General features: G+C 42.1%; 1 long non-coding RNA gene and 1 pseudogene across 4 annotated transcripts in view; both read right to left on the bottom strand.

Moving 5' to 3' along the window:
- LOC135966138 (uncharacterized) overlaps positions 1-19,864 on the bottom strand; it is a 120,379-nt gene that overhangs the window by 37,729 nt on the left and 62,786 nt on the right. For 2 of the 4 annotated variants that reach the window (XR_010579252.1, XR_012419880.1), the window contains exon 3: positions 1,814-2,200. The exons of the other annotated variants lie outside the window; for them this stretch is intronic. This is a non-coding gene — a long non-coding RNA (uncharacterized lncRNA). Of the gene's footprint in view, positions 1-1,813; positions 2,201-19,864 lie in introns of those variants that run through there. 4 annotated transcript variants of the gene reach the window in all.
- Positions 7,017-9,199, bottom strand: LOC102118945 (heat shock cognate 71 kDa protein-like; annotated as a pseudogene).

The raw sequence follows: 19,864 nt of genomic DNA, 5'->3' as shown, positions 1-19,864 counted from the left end.
TTTCTCAATAGCCCTTTTCCTACTTTACAAAAAGGGGGAAAAAACCTGTTAACTCTCTCTCATCCCAAATCTTACTTACTATGGTGCATTAGGCCAAGTGTACAAACTTCCATGGCATCCAAAAAAGGACAACTGAAAATATTAATGAAGGCAACATAGATCTCTAAGGTCTTGTGTCTCCCTCTGTCTTATACATATGTCTGTGACAGGCAAAGCATGGCATTAGATGCGGGGTGGTTTAACCTATTTTGGGAGTATTTTGAATTCAGAGAGGTTGTGTGGTAAGGCAAAAATATGATAACAATATTTGTCTAATGACTCCCCTCATCGTTCCCCCAAGGATTGTCAAAGAACATGTTGTCATCATGCAAATCTCATGAAAATAAAGTTAGTGAAGGTAGGAAGTATTGAGGGTGGTGGCACATTATTTCATCCCGGTGATAAATTCATGGTACAGTTTCATGCTCTATCACTATCTATCTATCTATCTATCTATCTATCTATCTATCTATCTATCTATCATCTATCTAATCTAATCTATCTACTGTCTTAGACTTAGAATGCAACATGCTTGTCTTGGGGACATATATTAACTCATTGATTTGGCTTGAAAAATAAAAACTGGCTGGGGACGGTGACTCATGCCTGTAATCCCAGCACTTTGGGAGGCCAAGGCAGGCAGATCACGAGGTCAAGAGATCAAGACCATCCTGGCCAACATGGTGAAACCCCGTCTCTACTAAAAATACAAAAACTAGCTGGGTGTGGTGGCGCATGCCTGTAGTCCCAGCTCCTCAGGAGGCTGAGGCAGGAGACTCGCTTGAACCCGGGAGGTGGAGGTTGCAGTGAGCCGAGATAGCGCCATTGCACTTCAACCTGGCAACAGAGAGAAACTCTGTCTCAAAAAAAAAGAAAAAAGAAAAAAGAAAAAGAAAAACTAAGTGTTTTGGTGGGGGACGAAGAATAGTCTACTCTGGGCAATTAATTTTATGACCCACTTCAACCATTACCTTAAAGGGCCGTAAATTGAATGTGCTAAATTTTCAGCTCTTAAAATTTCCATAATAAAGTATATGATAGTACAAAATCAATGTACAAAAAAGTTTTGGTAAACTTATATTGAAATGAAAAATACTTCTATTTCTTCGACCCTTTTAAAGTATATCAAGTTAGAAGGTGCCTTTATGAGAAAGAATAACAAGCATAATTAACAATCATTTAATAAGTCTTGATAAAGTATTTTAGGTGATTTCCCAGAAAAAGAGGACTTAATGACCACGAAGACTAGGTAATAAATATTTGCAAGTCAGATGTTTTCCAATTCTTTGCTTTCAACAATATCAGGAGAGGACCTAATGGAGTTGTCAGCTGATAGATTATTAAAAATAATTCTTGATGATAGGGCAGTATGTTATTTTTGGCATAGAACTTGGAAAGAGTTCAGAGAGCTAAATCATATTGCTATAAAAAAACTCCATCCAAACTTATTTACGTGAACAAGGTTTCCCAGCATTACTTCTATAAAAATGAAAAGTAGGAATAGAATGGATGCTATTCCTTGTCTAACTCTAATAACAAGTAGTATCATGCATGAATACATGAATTAATTAAAGATAAAAGCCTTATTTGGCTGGGCACAGTGGCTCACGCCTATAATCCCAGCACTTTGGGAGGCCGAGGTAGGTGGATCACGAGGTCAGGAGATCGAAATCATCCTGGTTAACATGGTGAAACCCCGTCTCTACTAAAAATACAAAAAATTAGCCAGGCGTGGTGGCAGGTGCCTGTAGTCCCAGCTACTCGGGAGGCTGAGGCAGGAGAATGGCCAGAATTTGGGAGGTGGAGCTTGCAGTGAGCCAAGATCGTGCCACTGCACTCCAGCCTGGGTGACAGAGCGAGACTCCGTCTCAAAACAAACAAACAAACAAAAAAATGCCTTATTCATTTCATTAAGAGATACGAGGCGGGTGGATCACCTGAGGTCGGGAGTTCGAGACCAGCCTGACCAATACGGAGAAACCCCGTCTCTACTAAAATTACAAAATTAGCCAGGCGTGGTGGTGCATACCTGTAACCCCAGCTACTCCAGAGGCTGAGGCAGGAGAATCGCTTGAATTGCTTGAACTTGGGAGGCGGAGGTTGCGGTCAGCCGAGATCGGGCCATTGCACTCCAGCCTGGGCAACAGGAGTGAAACTCCGTCTCAAATAAAATAAAAGAGATACATTACTATTTTTTTTTTTTTTGAGACGGTCTTGCACTGTGGGGCAAACCAGGATACTGATATTGATACAGTCAAGATACAAAACATTTGTGTCACCACCAGAATTCCTGAAGTTACCTTCTTATAATCACAACTGCTTTCCTTGCATTCTCTCACCCTTAATGTCGGCAATCACTCATTGCATCTCTATTTCTGTGATTTTGTCATTTCAAGAATGTTAAATAAATGGACTCATACACATTGAACTTTCTGACATTGGCTTTTTCTTCTCAGCCTAAGTCTCTGGAGAGCCATCCAGGTTGTGGAGTATGTGAATAGCTCCTTCCTTTTTCCTGCTGAGTAGTACTCCCTGCTGTGGATGTACCATGGTCTGTTTAACCATTCATCCACTGAAACACACCTGGGTTGTTTCCAGCGTGGGACTATGGCACAGAAAGCTTCTATAAACTTTCGTGTGCAAGCTTTTCGTGAGCATAAGCTTTCACTTCTCTGGGATAAATATCCGGAAATGCAATCGTTGGATCACGTGGTAATTGTGTGTTTAAAATTTTAAAGAAATTGCCAAACTCGTCCAGAGTGGTGGTGCCATTTTACGTTCCCTCCACAATGTATTAGTGATCTAGTTTCTCTACATCCTCACCAGCATTTGGCCTGTCACCATTTTTTCCCACATTATTTTAAGTCAAATTTTAATTTTAAGATAGTTCTAGATTTACAGAAAAGTTGTGAAGATAGTACAGATTTCTCATACACCCCTCGCCCGGTTTCCCCTACTGTTAACATCTCTTCATTTTATGGAATCTTTGTCACAACTAAGGAGCCGGCACCGGCACACTTGTGCTAACTAAACTCTGCAGTTTATTCACGTTACTAGTTTGCCCCGCTGTCCTTTCTCTGACTCTGGATACCACAGTACTTTTCTTTGTCATGTCTCCTTAGCCTTTTCTTGTCTGTGAGTTTCTCAGACTTTCCTTGTTTTGGATGACTTTGACAGTTTTGAGGAATGCTGGCTGGGTACTGTGTAGAATATCTCTTAATTTGGGTTTGTTTGATGTTTTTCTCATGGCAAGCCTGGGGTAATGGATTTTGGAAGGATAGCCACAAAGGGCAGTGCCACTCCCACCACATGGTATTGAAGGGGCATACATGCAATTGACATGACTGATGATGTCGACCTTATCACCTGGCTAAGGGCGTTTGCCAAGTCTCTCTCCCATAAAGTTCACCTCTTCCTCCCTTTCCACACTTTACGGTCCAAAGGCCAGTTTCCAAGTGCCAACCAGTACTCAAATGGTTAAGAGTTAAGCCCCATCTCCTCGAGGGAGAAATATCTGCATAAATTATTTAGAATCACTAGAATTCTCCTTTATGCGCCGGGCTCACGCCTGTAATCCCAGCACTTTGGGAGGCCAAGGCAGGTGGATCACGAGGTCAGGAGTTCAAGACCAGCCTAGCCAAGATGGTGAAACCCCGTCTCTACTAAAAATACAAAAAATTAGCCGAGTGTGGTGACAGACGCCTATAATCCCAGCTACTCGGGAGGCTGAGGCAGGAGAATCACTTGAACCTGGGATGCGGAGCTTGCAGTGAGCTGAGATCGCGCCACTGCACTCTAGCCTGGGTGACAGAGTGAGACTCCGTCTCAAAAAAAAAAAAAAATTCTCCTTTATGGAAGATTTAACTATTTTTAAGAGTTCATAGATGTATTTTAGAGCAGTTATATTTTTTCAGACAAATTGAACACAGTGCAGAGTCTCCACAGAGTTCCTCTCCCTCTCTTCCCCCGTCACCTCAGCAGTTTCCATTAGTACCATCTCCCATTAATGTAGTACATTTGTTACAATAAACAAATCAACATGGATGTATTATTCGCTAAATTATTAGTTACAGTTTTTGTTAACTAATTTGATACATTATGAACTTAATTATAATCTAGATATTGATCTATTTTAGCTGAAGTCCACAGTTTACACTAGGGTTCTCTTCCTGTTATAAAGTTCTCTGGATTTTATCAAATGCATAATGTATCATGCATCCCCCATACAATATCAAAATAGGTACACAGCACCCAAATACACTCTGCAAAATAGTTTCACTGCCCTGAAAATCCTCTGTGCTCTGCCTATTCATCCCTCTGTCCCCCTCACCGTTTGGCAACTACTATCTTTACTGTGTCTATAATTTCACCTTTTCTAGAATGTCATCTAGTTAGAATCACACAGCACGTGATTTTTTTAGATTGATATCTTTCACATAACCATAAGCTTTTAAGGTTCCTCTATGTCTTTTCATGGCTTGATAGCTCATTTCTTTTCACCCTAAATAATACTGCATTGAATTCATGTCTCACAGTTTATCTATTCATCTACTGAAGGATATCTTGGTTACTTTCAAGTTGTGGCAACTAAGAATAAATCCTCTATAAACATTCATGTGCAGATTTTTTTTTTTTTTTTTTTTGATATGGAGTCTCGCTCTGTCTCCCAGGCTGGAGTGCAGTGGCGTGATCTCAGCTCACTGCAAGCTCTGCCTCCCGGGTTCACGCCATTCTCCTGCCTCAGCCTCCCGAGTAGCTGGGACTACAGGTGCCCACCACCACGCCCGGCTAATTTTTTGTATTTTTAGTAGAGACGGGGTTTCACCGTGTTAGCCAGGATGATCTCAATCTCCTGACCTCGTGATCTGCCCCCCTCGGCCTCCCAAAGTGCTGGGATTACAGGCGTGAGCCACCGTGCCCGGCCTCATATGCAGATTTTTGTGTGGCTATGTTTTCAACTACTTGGGTAAATACCGAGAAGTGTAACTGTTGGGTCATATGGGAAGACTACGTTAAGAAACAGACATTCAGATGAGGGATAAAATCCGACACATTGGGTACAGTGTACACCACTCGGGTGATGGGTGCACCAAAATCTCAGAAATCACCACTAAAGAACTTACCCATGTAACTAAACACCACTTGTTCCCCCAAAAACTATTAAAGAAAAAAAGACATTCTTCCAAGTGGCTATACCATTTTGCATTCCCACCATCAATGAATGAGAGTTGGTACTGTTCTACCTCCTCCTCACCATTTGGTGTGTCAGTATTACGAATTTTCACTATTATTCTGATGACTATGCCATGGTATCTTGATATTTTAATGTGCATTCCCTAATGATGTGTGATATTAAGCATATTTTCATATGCTTATTTGTCATCTGTATATCCCCTTTGGTGAGATGTCTGTTCAGATCTTTTGCCCACTTTTTTTTTTTTTTTTTGAGATGGAGTCTCGCTCTGTCGCCCAGGCTGGAGTACAGTGGCGTGATCTCAGCTCGCTGCAAGCTCTGCCTGCTGGGTTCACGCCATTCTTCTCCCTCAGCCTCGCGAGTAGCTGGGACCAGAGGCTCCCGCCACCACGCCTGGCTAATTTTTTGTATTTTTAGTGGAGACAGGGTTTCACCGTGTTAGCCAGGATGGTCTCGATCTCCTGACCTTGTGATTTGCCTGCCTCAGCCTCCCAAAGTGCTGGGATTACAGGCATGAGCCACCGCGCCTGCCGCTTGCCCGCTTTTTAATTGGACTATTTATTTTGTTATTGTTGAGCGTTAAGAGTTCTTTGTATATTTTGTGCACAAATTCTTTATCGGATATGTGTTTTGCAAAGATTTTCTCCCAGTCTGTGGCTTGTCTTTTCATTCCCTTAATAGTATCTTTCACAGTTTTCACTTTAATAAAATATAAGTTACCACATTTTTCTTTCATAGATTGTGCTTTTAATGTTGTATCTAAAAAGTCATCACCAAACCCAAGATCATCTAGATTTTCTCCTATATTATCTTCTAAAAGTTTTACAGTTTAGCATTTTACATTTAGGTTCATGATCCACTATTAATTATTTTTTTGTGAAAAGGGTAAGGTCTGCATTTTGTTTTGTTTTGTTTTGTTTTTTGGTATTTGTATGTCCGATTGTTCTCAGCAATGTTTGTTGGAAATACTGTCCTTTCTCCATTCTATTGCTTTTGGTCCTTTGTCAAAGATCGTTAGACTATATTTATGTGGGTCTATTTCTTGGCTCTCTCTTCTGTTCCATGGATCTATTTGTCTATTCTTTCACCAGTACCACAGTCTTGATTACTATAGCTTTATAGCATGTCTTGAAGTTGGGTAGTGTCAGTTCTCCAACTTTGTGCTTTATCTACTTCAATATTTGTTGGGTATCGTGGGTCTTTTGCCTTCCCATATATACTTTAGAATCAGTTTGTTAATATCCACAAAATAACTTGCTGGGATTTTGACTGTGATTGCGTTGAACTGATGGATTATTTGGAAAGAACTGACATCTTAACCACATTGAATCTCCTGTTGGTGAACGTAGACTTTCTCTTCAACTACTTAGATTGTTGATTTCTTTCATCAGAGTTTTATAGTTTTTCTCATGTAGTTTCCTTGCACACATTTTGTTAGATTTATTCTTAAGTATTTCATTTTTGGGGGTGCTAATGTAAACGGTGATGTTTTTAATTATAAATTCCAACTGTTCACTGCTTGTATATAGGAAAGCGACTGACTTGTATATTAACCTTGTATCCTGCAACCTTGTATAGTCATTTATTAGATCAAGTTTTTGTGTATGTGAATTTTTTGAATTTTCTACATAGACAATCATATAATCTGCAAATAAAGTTTTCTTTCTTTCTTCTCAATTTCTATACCCTTTATTTCCTTTTCTTTTCTTACTAGCTAGAACTTCCAGTATGATGATAAATAGGAGTGGTGAGAAGAAACATTCTTGCATTATTAATTCAAATATTTTTATGGTGCCAATTTTAAATAGTTTTATTTAAGACATTGCATTTTCCACTTACAATACAGTGTTTATGAAGTGCGATGTTATTTCCTTCCCCTGTGCGTGTGTTCCATATTCAAATATTGAGAATGCCCCGTAACTTACTATATAGCAGCTGAACTTTTTTAAACTACCACAGAATTTGCTACAAATTTAGATCCTTCAATGTTTTACATGTGTGGAGCAATGCTACATCTATACTTGGGTTGGCTTAATCAACCTCTTCCATGGTGGGCCCTGAGGAAGCACCACCAGAGGGAGGAGCTCCACCACCAGGGAATCCCCCAGGCATTCTTCCTGGCATGTCTCCTGCACTCTGGCACAGCTTGGCGATGATGGGGTTGCAGACTTCCTCCAGCTCTTTCTGCTGATCTTCAGATTCTTCCTTCTCGGCAGTCTGATTCCTATCGAGCCAGTCGACAATTTCATTACACTTGTCCAGAATCTTCTGTTTGTCCTCATCATTAATCTTGCCTTGAAGTTTCTCATCTTCGACAGTTGCTTTCATGATGAATGCATAGGATTCAAGTGAATTCTTGGATGACACTTTGTCCCTCTGCTTTTCATCTTCAGCTCTGTACTTCTCAGCTTCCTGGACCATACGTTCAAAGTCTTCCTTGCTCAAACAGCCCTCGTCATTAGTGATAGTAATCTTGTTATCTTTTCCTGTACTCTTGTACTCACAGCAGAGACGTTGAGGATGCCATTGACATCAATGTCAAAAGTGACTTCAATCTGAGGAACACCTCGGGGTGCAGGAGGTGTGCCTGTGAGTTCAAACTTACCAAGCAGGTTGTTATCCTTGGTCATGGCACGCTCACCTTCATAAACCTGAATAAGCACACCAGGCTGGTTGTCAGAATAGGTAGTGAGGATCCGTGTCTGCTTGGTAAGAATGGTAGTATTACACTTGAGGAGGATGGTCATGACTCCACCAGCCATTTCAATACCAAGGGAAAGAGGAGTAACACCAACGAGCAGCAAATCTTGAACATTTTCAGACTTGTCTCCAGACAGAATGGCTGCCTGGACAGCTATACCATATGCAACAGCTTCATCAGGGTTGATGCCCTTATTCAGTTCTTTCCCATTGAAGAAGTCTTGGAGAAGCTTCTGAATCTTGGGGATACAAGTAGAACCACCAGCCAGGACAATATCATGAATCTGTGACTTGTCTAGTTTGGCATCTCAAAGGGCTTTCTCTACGGGGTCCAGGGTGCCATGGAACAGGTGAGCATTCAGTTCTTCAAATCGGGAATGGGTAATGGAGGTATAGAAGTTGATTCCTTCAGACATAGAATCGACCTCAATATGGCCTGGGTGCTGGAAGAGACAGTATGCTTAGTACGTTCACAAGCAGTACAGAAGCATCTTATAGCTCTCTTGTTCTCACTGATGTCCTTCTTATGCTTGCGCTTGAACTCGGCAATAAAATGGTTGACCATTCGGTTGTCAAAATCTTCTCCACCCAAGTGGGTATCTCTAGCTGTAGATTTGACCTCAAAGACCTCAATAGTGAAGATTGACACATCAAAAGTGCCACCTCCTAGGTCAAAGATCATCACATTTCTTTCTGCTCCAACCTTTTATCTAAGCCGTAAGCAATAGCAGCAGCAGTTGGCTCATTAATAATTCTAAGTACATCGAGACCAGCAATAGTTCCAGCATCTTTGGTAGCCTGACGCTGAGCATCATTAAAGTAAGCTGGCACTGTGACCACAGCATGGGTAACAGTCTTCCCAAAGTAGGCTTCTGCAATTTCCATCGTATTTGTCAGAGCCATAGAGGATAACTTCTCTGGATAGAAGCTTTTGGTCTCTCTCTTGTGTTCCACTTGGACCTTGGGCCTGCCAGCATCATTCACCACCACGAAGGGCCAATGCTTCATCTCAGACTGGATAATAGCATCATCAAATCTGTGTGCAATCAGACGTTTGGCATCCAAAACCATGTTGGTCGGGTTCATTGCAACTTGATTCTTTGCGGCATCACCAATCAATTATTCAGTGTCCGTAAAGGTGACATAGCTGGGAGTGGTTTGGTTTCTCTGATCACTGGCAATTATCTCTACTTTTCCATGCTGGAAAACACCCACACAAGACTAGCCGGTGTCAGGATCAATACCAACTGCAGGTCCCTTCAACATGGTTGCTGGCACGTAGGCCTGGCTCCAACAATGAAGAAAGACACAGGAACCCCGAGAGCTGCAGGCGAGTTCAATGAGCTAATTCAAATATTTTTATTTCAGCTATTCTGATAGGTATGTAATTCTATCTTATGATTTTTTGCATTTCCCTAATGACTAATGATATTGAATATTTTTTCATGTACTTATTTGCTATCTGTAGATTCTCTTTAATGAATTTTTTTCATGTCTTTTGCTTATTTTCTAATTGGATTGATTTTTTCCTTCTGAGTTTTCAGAGTTCCTTATATAATCCAGACATGAGTATTTTATCAGATATGTGGCTTGTAAATATTTTCTCTGTCCGTAGCTTGACTTCTCATCCTCTTAACAGAGTCTTTTGCAGAGTAAAAGTTTTTGGTGTCAAGGCTAAGAACTCTTTGTTTATGCCTAAATCCTGATGATTTTTTTCTTTCTTTCTTTTTTCTTTTTTTGAGACTGAGTCTTGCTCTGTTGCCCAGACTGGAGTGCAGTGGCCCAATCTCGGCTCACTGCAACTTCCACCTCCTGTGTTCAAGTGATTCTCCTGCCTCAGCCTCCCGAGTAGCCGGGACTACAGCGTGTGCCACCATGCCCGGCTAATTTTTGTGTTTTTAATAGAGATGGAGTTTCACCATGTTAGCCAGAATGGTCTCAATCTCCTGACCTCATGATCGGCTCGTTCCGGCCTCCAGAAGTGCTGGAATTACAGGTGTGAGCCACCGTGCCCAGCCCTGATGATTTTCTTCTAAAAATTTTATAGCTTTACATTTAAATCTTGACCCATTTTGAGTTAACTTTTGCATAAGGTATGAGACTTGAGGATTTAAAAAAAAATTCTTCTGTATTTTGTTTGTCTGTGGATGTCTAATTGCTTCAAAATCATTTATAGAAAAGGCTACTTTTCGGCCGGGCATCGTGGCTCATGCCTGTAATCCCAGCACTTTGGAATGCCGAGGCAGGCAGATCACCTGAGGTTGGGAGTTCGAAACCAGCCTGATCAACATGAAGCAGCACTGTCTCTACTAAAAATACAAAATTAGGCAGGCATGGTGGCACGTACCCACAATCCCAGCTACTCGGGAGGCTGAGGCAGGAGAATTGCTTGAACCCGGGAGGCGGAGGTTGAGGCAAGCCGAGATCGCGCCACTACACTCCCACCTGGGTAACAACAGAAAACTCCGTCTCAAAAAAAAAAAAAAGAAAAAGAAAAAAGAAAAGAAAGAAAAGGCTATCTTTCCTCCATCGATTCCTTTGGTACATTTGTCAAGAAGCATTTGGGGTCATTTGTGTGGAGCTATTTCTAGGTTCTCTATTCTGTTGTATTGGTCCATATGTCTTTTCTTCTACCACACAATCTTATTTTATTGTAGCTGTAAAATAAGTCTTGAAATCATGTAGACTAATTTCTCCCAATTTATCTTTCAAATTGTGGCAGTTCTAGCTCCTCTGCCTTAAAGTATAAAATTTAGAGTACTCTGGTGTATATTTACCAAAAAATTTGCTGGGATTTTTAATAAGAACTGTGCTGTACATGTATATATCAATTTGGGGAGAATTAACATATTTATTATGTACAACCTTTTTTTTTTTTTTTTTTTTGAGACAGAGTCTTGCTCTGTCACCTAGGCTGGAGTGCAGTGGCGCGATCTCTGCTCACTGCAACCTCTGCCTCCTGGGTTCAAGTGATTCTCCTGTCTCAGCCTCCCCTATCTGGGATTACAGGTGCCTGCCACCATGCCAGGCTTATTTTTGTACTTTTAGTAGAAGTGGGTTTTTGCCATGTTGGTCAGGCTGGTCTTGAACTCCTGGCCTCAAGTGATCTGCCTGCCTCAGCCTCCCAAAGTGCTGGGATTACAGGCATGAGCCACCATGCTTAGCCTATGTTAAATTTTTTTGTTTATTTTCAAAATTTAGAGACAGGGTCCCATTCTGTTACCCAGGCTGGAATGCAACGATGCAGTCATAGCTCACTGCAGCTTTAACCTCTTGGGCTTAAGTAATCCTCCCACCTCAGGCTTCTAAGTAGCTAGTGCTACAGGTGCATAAGACAGGGTCTCACTGTTGCCTCAGCTGGTCTCCATCTCCTGACTTCAAGCAATCCCCCAACCTCAGTCTCCCAAGGTGCCAGGATTACAGGAGTGAGCCACCACACTCATCAGTTAAATCTTTCAATACATAAACACAGTATATCTCTTCATTTACACAGATCTGATTGATTTCTTCAGCACTGTGTGGTTTTTGGTGTAACAAAAATCCTATACATGCTTTGTTAGATTTAAGTACTTTTTTGAACAATCGTACATGGTATTGTCATTAATTTTAGCGTCCACATGCTTGGTGCCAGAATATAGGAATACAATTGATTGACTTTTGTATGTTTACCTCATATCCTTCAAACTTGCTAAACTTACTTATTAGATCTAGAAGTTGTTTTGAAGATTCCTTGGAACTTTCTTCACAGAGAATCATGGCCTCTGCAATACAGTTTTCTTTCTTTTCCTAATCTGTATGCTTTTTATTTCCTTTTTTCCCTTTTTGCCCTAGCTAGAACTTCCAGCACTACGTTGACTAAGAGTGTTGAGAACAGACATCCTTGTCAGGTTCCCAAACTTAGAGGGAAAACATTTGGCCATTTACCTTTAAGTATAATGTTAGCTACAGATTTTTGTAGATATTCGAGTTGAGGGAGTTCCTCTCTGTTCCAGCAAGACTGACAAAAGAGAAAAGACACAAATGACCAATATCGGGAACTTTTTCTGAGCGTTTTTTTTTTTTTTTTTTGAGACGGAGTCTCGCTCTGTCGCCCAGGCTGGAGTGCAGTGGCGCAATCTCGGCTCACTGTAAGCTCCGCCTCCCGGGTTCACGCCATTCTCCCGCCTCAGCCTCCCGAGTAGCTGGGACTACAGGCGCCCGCCACCACGCCCGGCTAATTTTTTTCTATTTTTAGTAGAGACGGGGTTTCACCATGGTCTCGATATCCTGACCTTGTGATCCGCCCGCCTCGGCCTTCCAAAGTGCTGGGATTACAGGCGTGAGCCACCGCGCCCGGCCAGCATTTTTTATCATAAATGGATGGTGAATTTTGTCAAATGCTTTTTTTCCCCATTGGTTGATATACTTATGTAATTTTTCTTTTTTAGCTTGTTAATATGATTGATTACATTAAGATTTTAAAATATCAAGCCAGCCTTGATTCCCTGAAACAGATCGCACTGGCACGGTGTATAATTCTTTTTACATATTGCCCGAATTCTATTTGCTAATATTTTATCAACGATTTTTGTGACTATATTTATGAGAGGTATTGGTCTGTAGCTTCCCTTTCTTTCTTTTCTTCCCTCTCTCTCTCCCTCTCTCCCTCCTTCCCTCCCTCCCTCCTTCCTTTCCTGCCTTCCTTTTGTGTGGCATCTCTCTCTGGTTCCAGTATCAGGGTAACATTCACTTCCTAAAGTCTGCCAAACTCTTCCTCTTCAGTTTTCTGCAAGAGATGGTATAAAATTGGCATTAATTCCTCTCTAAAGGTTGGTAGAGTTCTCCAGTGAAACACATCTAGACTGCAGATTTGTGTTTTGGTAGTTTCAAAATTGTGAGTTTAATTTGCTAAACGGTTATAGAGTTATTCTGATGATCCATTTCATTTTGGGTGAACTGTAATAGTGTGTGTTTTTTGAGGAATTGGTCCATCTCATCTAAGTTGTCAAATGTATGAGAGTAGAGTTTTTTGTAGCATTCGTGTATCATCATTTAGACACCTTCAGGGCCTGTAGTGATATCTCCTGTTTCATTCCTGATATTGGTCATTTGTGTCTTTTCTCTTTTCTGTGTCAGTCTTGCTGGAAGTATGCCAATTTTATTGATCTTCTCAAATAACCAGCTCTTTGTTTTAGATTTTTATCTATTGGTTTTCTGTTTTTAAATTTTATTGATTTCTGTTCTTATCTTTAGTGTTTCTTTCCTTCTGCTTGCCTTTGGGTTTATTTTGCTCTTTATTTTCCAGGTTCTTGAGGTAGGGTATTTGGTTTTTGATTTGAGACTGTTCCTCTTTTCTAATATAAGTATTTGTGGCTACATATTTTCCTTTCAGCACTGCCTAGCTCTGTTCCATAACATTTGATATGCAGTACTTTCATTTTTTTTTTCCAGTTCAATGTATTTTTGGATTTCCCTTGAGACTTCCTCTCTTCCCATGGATTATTTAGAAGTGTTTTTATATTTTTCTGTTATCTTTCTGCTATTTATTTCTCTTTGATTCCACTGTGGTTGGAGAACACACTGTATTATTCCAATTCTTTTAGATTCGTTGAGGTTGTTTTATGAACCAAGATGTTGTCTATATTGGTACTTGTTTTTTTTTAAGTCATATCAGAATGTATAATATTTTATATTTTCATCAATTATGTACTAAAAATAATGGTCATTATAACCTAATACAGAACAATCTCAACAACTAGAACATAATAGTTCTAACAAAATATTATGTTTTTGAACACATTTTTGTTGAAGAAAATTTTGGCAGGTGAAGTGAAATAGAAGTATAATTTTAAAATGAAAAGGAAACAATATAAGAATTCCAACTATACAGAAGAATTTGGGCTGGGTCTGGTGGCTCATGCCTGCAATCCCACCACTTTGGGAGGCTGAGGCAGACAGATGGCTTGAGCCCAGGAGTTCAAAACCAGGCTAGACAAATGGTGAAACCTCACCTCTACTAAAAATACAAAAATTAGCCAGGCATGGTGGTGCATACCTGTAGTCTCAGCTACTCAGGAGGCTGAGATGGGAGGATCGCCTAAGCCCAGAAAGGTTGAGGCTGCAGTGAGCCATCATCACGTCACTGCACTCCAGCCTGGGTGATAGAGCAGGACCCTGTCTCCAACAACAACAACAACAAACAGAAGAATATGTTTGGTTTACAATTTTTAAAACATGAGATATTGCATAGCAAATATTTATGGCAACTATTTACCATTGGATATATGATGTAAACATGTGACCGAATAATTTTATTTTTATTTATTTATTTATTTTTTTTTTTGAGACGGAGTCTTGCTTTGTCACCCAGGCTGGAGTGCAGTGGCACGATCTCGGCTCACTGCAAGCTCCGCCTCCCGGGTTCACGCCATTCTCCTGCCTCAGCCTCCGAGTAGCTGGGACTACAGGTGCCTGCCACCACGCCTGGCTAATTTTTTGCATTTTTAGTAGAGACGGGGTTTCACTGTGTTAGCCAGGATGGTCTCGATCTCCTGACCTCGTGATCCGCCCGCCTCGGCCTCCCAAAGTGCTGGGATTACAGGCGTGAGCCACCGCGCCTGGCAAGACCGAATAATTTTATTTAAAATTTTTAATATTTATAATAATCTGAAAAGTGTTTCTATTTTAACTACATAATTAAACTTTTTACGTAAGCTTTTGGATGTTGACTTACAAAAAATAAATGACGGAATACATGATTTGTCACATTTTGCGGGGAGGGGGTCAAGTCAGCACCACTATGGGAAGCTCCCTGTTCTGGATACAAAGCCAAGATCAGAAAGGAGGTGAAGATTAAGGAGACTATGAAGTCGTGATCAAGATGCTCTACCTCTTTGGGTATTTCTTCATTCATTCATTCACCCACTCAACCACCTGTACTTATTAAGTACCATTTATTATCATGTGTCACTTTCTTTGCTAAGGGCTAGAAATATATAAGTGACTAATTAAAAGTCCCAGCCCTCCAGGAGGAGAGCGTCTCTTGCCAAGAAACCATGAGCAACATCGCCATTCTGTGGAGTGCCTGGGTCTACTCCTGCCCTGCAGCCTTGATGGCCGTAATGGCTCAGTGGATGAGGATGTGCGAAGATGTCATTCTTTAGACCTAGACCAAGGTCTGTTTGGCCCCAGCCTGCACCTCACCTTCTATAGTTACTCTAATCCACAGCACATCGTCATCTGTGTGAGTTTGTTCACACAGTAAAAGGAGTAACAGGGCACAAGCTATACTGACTTAAGCAAATTATAGGCAACCAGCTTTGGCACAGATGTTCGGCTGGATCTGGTTTACCACAAAAGAAGTCTGGCTTCTCGGCTCGGAACTTCTTCACCTCAGGCCTGCCAGACTTCTCCCTGTGGCAGCCACTGGTTCTTGAGGAAGAAGGACACGCAGTGTGGTAGAGTGGGAAGGGCTTGGTGTGAACCAGGTGAACTAGGCTCTTGTCCTAGCTGCAGCCCTGTGTCACTTTTTATTTTATTTATTTTTTTGAGACAGAGTCTCACTCTGTCACCCAGGCTGGAGTGCAATGGCAGGATCATAGTTCACTACAGCCTCGACCACCTGGGCTCAAGCCATTCTACTGCCTCAGCCTCCTGAGCAGCTGGGATTATAGATGTCAGCCACCACGCCCAGTCCTACATCAGTTTAAATGAGACTTCCCTTTTCTCAGCCGCACTATCTTCATCTGCAAAAGAGAGGGGTGGGATAGATTATTTATAAGAGCACTTCCTGTTGAGGACTCCATGCTGCTGAGTCCCTTCTGGCTGAGTTCCACAGATAATTCCCAAGTCCCAAGCACTCTTTCTGTGCTTTGCTAGGGTTTCTCACTCTCAATCAAGTTCCTTGCATACAGCCTCTCTAACTAGTCTCTTCCTCAGTCCAGGTTCTGCCAGCGTATTGCCTCCTCCAGCTCCCTTCTTCTGACAGTAGCTCCATTTCTCCAGGTTCTCTGCCCCACGATTTCTCAAGCTACCTCCCTCAGCCGGCAGGACCTGCACCAGGCTCTTCCTCGATTGCTTCATGCTTCCTGTCTCTGGGACACCCCTCTGGAGGGAGTCCGCCCGGCACTTTCTAATTTCTGGATGACTAGCTCATGAATGCGGATCACACCCACAGGATACCATTTAAAGGAAAAATTGCCTATACTTATAAATGGCTGACAGCTCTTCTACCACATCTTAGATGAGACTCTTCTCTCCTAAGCAAAGAAGGCTTTAGGCAAAGGTTGCAGCCCCATTAAAGCTGCAAAACTGTGGTTTTTAAATGTAACTCAGAGCAGCCTTCAAACCTGGCATCCGAGGGAATATGGTAGATAGTCCAGATAATCTCAGATACTGTGGAATTTAAATGTTCTATCTTTTGTCTCTACGAGCTGTCAAAATACCTGGAAACCAGTCTGAACCCATGAACCTTTCTCTGCACTAAAATTGAGACAACCAGGTAGTATGTGCCTCCTGAATGAGGCAACAGGGAGTACTCTGTGCCATCTATGTGGTGTTCTTGCTGCAAAGTGCACCTCATGAGGCCTTTAGATCTATACCTTTGCAGAAAATACAGGCGATAGAAGAACAAAGTAAATACCACCACGGGGAGGCAACCCGACCAAATCCAGAATGTGGCATGGTCTGCAGGACGATGGGCACACTTTCTTTAGCAATCAATGCCACAGAAAAGGGAAAAACCAGATACAATTTCAAATTAAAAGGCTTAGGAGGAGACATAACCACATGCAATATGTGAATTCGTTGGACCTTTATTTGAACAAGCCAAATACAAAATGACAGTTTTTAAGACACTAGGAGAAATTTTAATTGAACTGGGTATTAGGTGATAAGACATTATTATTTGTGTGAGGTATGTGGTTTTGTAGTTATATAAGAAGCCCCTCCTTCCTACCTCCCTTCTCCCCTCTTTTCAGAGCTACATATGGAAGTATTTAGGAGCAAAATGACACACAATGTCAGGAATTTTCTTTAAAGTACTGCATGAAGAAAAGAAAAAGGAGAAATGGAGAGATGCACATTGGTAACGGCCAGACCTGGGGGATGGGGGGTTCATTTCCTATTCCTATAACTTTTCTGAATGTTTGAAAACTTTCATTATAAAAAGCTTTTAAAAGAAGGTCTGGGAAATACCAGTGTTTTGGTGTCAAAATGATATGTGACTCTTTACAAAGCCCAGACTTATATCTCAGAACTTAGTGTTACGGTAAAGGGTATGAGCTGTGGAGTCAGACGGGACGGGGTTGCAATCCTTGCTTTGCTATTTACTAGCAAGATGGTCTTGGATGAAAGCTCTCTGAACCTCACTTCTTTCTGTGGTTGGTATGGGATTAAATGAAATAACACGTGTAAAATGCCCAGCAAAGTAGAGATGTGTCAAATCATTTAAATGGAGACTACTGTCATCATTAACCTTAAACCCCAAAGCATCAGAGAAATCCTTTGTCAGGCCATGTGTCCTAGGTTAGGTTCAGAAAATAGAAACTCAGAGAAGTAAGACTCAGGACAGGACAAGATGTGAAACAAACGGCCCACGTTCTCAGAGCTGTACAAGACTCTGAAGTCCCTAAGGATAAAGCTGGGGCTCTGCAGGGACAGCCTCATTAACCTCAACCGACCATGCCAGGTAGGGAGGGGACCCAGGCCTTAGGCGGAGAAGTCAGCCAGTCAAGGGCCTTGTGGGGGTGGGAGGGTAGAGGACCCAGGAGGAGGAGTCAAGCTTCCTGCCTCCCAGCTCGGCCTGCATCCGCCAGGAGGCTTTGTTGCTAGGAAGAATCTAAATATATAGCGTGTGGTTGCAATGTTTCCTTCTGACAGCGCGCTGAGCATTTTCTCTCATGGAGCTCAGATTCCCCAAACTGGAAAGTGAAATCTTTGCAGACTCCCAAGGGACCCGAGAGCCCCGGATTCATTTTTCCCTAGAGAAAGCATGTTTGCTGGAAATGAGAGAAGGTAACTGGAGAGGCCTAGGGCAGAAAGGGACTTGCAGGGGTCATTTAGTCCATCCTCCGGCCTCCTGGCAGGAGTGAAACTAACTCTTTCCAGATGGCGACTGTCCCCCGTCTGCTGAAGATCTCCAGGAGAAACCCTTGAAGCCTGACTCAGCAGCTCATTCCAGAGGAGACTGCGCTCACGGACTTTAGGTCTAATTTCGGCCCAGCCACTGACCCACTGTGGGGACTGAACAAGATATTTGTCTTGGCCCGTTTTCCAATCTATAGAATGCGGAAGGTTGGTACCTGCCTTGCTGCCCTGAGGTTAAGGCGTAACACAAAACGGAAAAGAGCTTTGTACCCAAGAAGGGGCCGTGCATAAAAGGCCAGACAGCATTCTCCCATCAGCTCATTGAGGTTTAAGATTTTAACCTTTTACTCATTGAAACAGCGGCCTATTCTCACTGCGCCTTCTTGCCCTATGGATTACAACGGGAAGTGGCAATATATCCCGAGAGAGAAAATCCTCACTGGTTTCACAAAGATACTGCGTTGGTGTCATTCACTCAGAACAAATCGAGGCTTCTGACAGCAATGAAGAAATGCACAGAGGTAGCAACGTCATGTTAGAGAGTAACTCAGCAGCAACGCACTTAAGCCAGGTTTATCATTGGCATTACATCCGTCAGCAGAGCTAAGGAAGACAACTGAGTGAAGACCAGAAGCCCAGGCACTGAGGCCCAGAGAGGTTCAATCACTTGCCCCAGGCAGCACAGCAATTAAGGAGTGGAAGAGGACTAGGACCAGTGCGCCTTTTGTTTACTGGGTTCCTGCTCTGTGCTTAGCAGTTAGTGGAGATGGTTATGAAAAAGAACGACCGGGCGTCGTGGCTCACTCCTGTAATCCCAGCACTTTGGGAGGCTGAGGCGGATGGATCACCTGAGGTCAGGAGTTCGAGACCAGCCTGATCAACATGGAGAAACCCCGTCTTTACTAAAAATACAAAATTAGCCGGGTATGGAGGCATATGTCTGTAATCCCAGCTACTCGGGAGGCTGAGGTAGGAGAGAATCCCTTGAACCCGGGAGGTGGATGTTGCAGTGAGATGAGATTGCGCCATTACACTCCAGCCCGGGCAACAGGAGTGAAACTTCGTCTCAAAAAAAAAAAAAAAAAGAAAAGAAAAGAAAACAAGAAAAAGAATGGCCAGCCCTCAAGAAGCTAAGAGGCTAACGGTGAAGACAGACAGCCAACAGCTAGTCACACATGCAGAAACAACTACAGGAAGGGTTCCAAAGGAGAATGCCCCGGGCACCATGACAGCACGTCAGAGGCAAGCATGGCCCAGCCAACCTCTTTATTTCTCAGTCCACAGGGGAAGCCAATTAGTGGAAAAGCAAAGTCAGTACCACCTTTCCGGTGGGTGCCCTGCACGTGGTCCTCAGCCCTAATCACACCTGGGCTCCTGTCATCTCTTCTATGGTTATTTGACTCTGATATTTTCCTTTAAGACATTATTTTTAAGAGCAGTTTTAGGTTCACAGCAAAATTAACCAGTATCTTTTTAACATTATCTAAGTTGAACTGAAATTTACGTGACATAAAATTAGCCATTTTAAAGTGAACAATTCAGTGGCACTTAGTACGTTCACAATGTTGTACAATTCCACCTCTATCTAGTTCCAAACCCTGTTCATCACCCCGAAATAAAACCCATGAAGCCGTTACTTCCCATTTCTCCCCGTTCTCAGCTCTTGCCAAACACCAGTCTCCTTTCTGTTCCTATGGAATTGCATATTGTGGATTCTTCATACAAATGGAATTATGTAATATGTGACCTCGTGTGTCTAGCTTCTTTCACTTGGCATAACATTTTCAAAGATCATACATGTAGCATGGATCAATACTTCACTCCTTTTTTATGGCTGAATAGTAACTCTGACATTTTTATAAAGGT

Source organism: Macaca fascicularis, chromosome 11 (assembly GCF_037993035.2).
Source record: "Macaca fascicularis isolate 582-1 chromosome 11, T2T-MFA8v1.1".
Classification (NCBI taxonomy): domain Eukaryota; kingdom Metazoa; phylum Chordata; class Mammalia; order Primates; family Cercopithecidae; genus Macaca; species Macaca fascicularis.
This window is presented reverse-complemented; position numbering and strand designations above follow the sequence as displayed.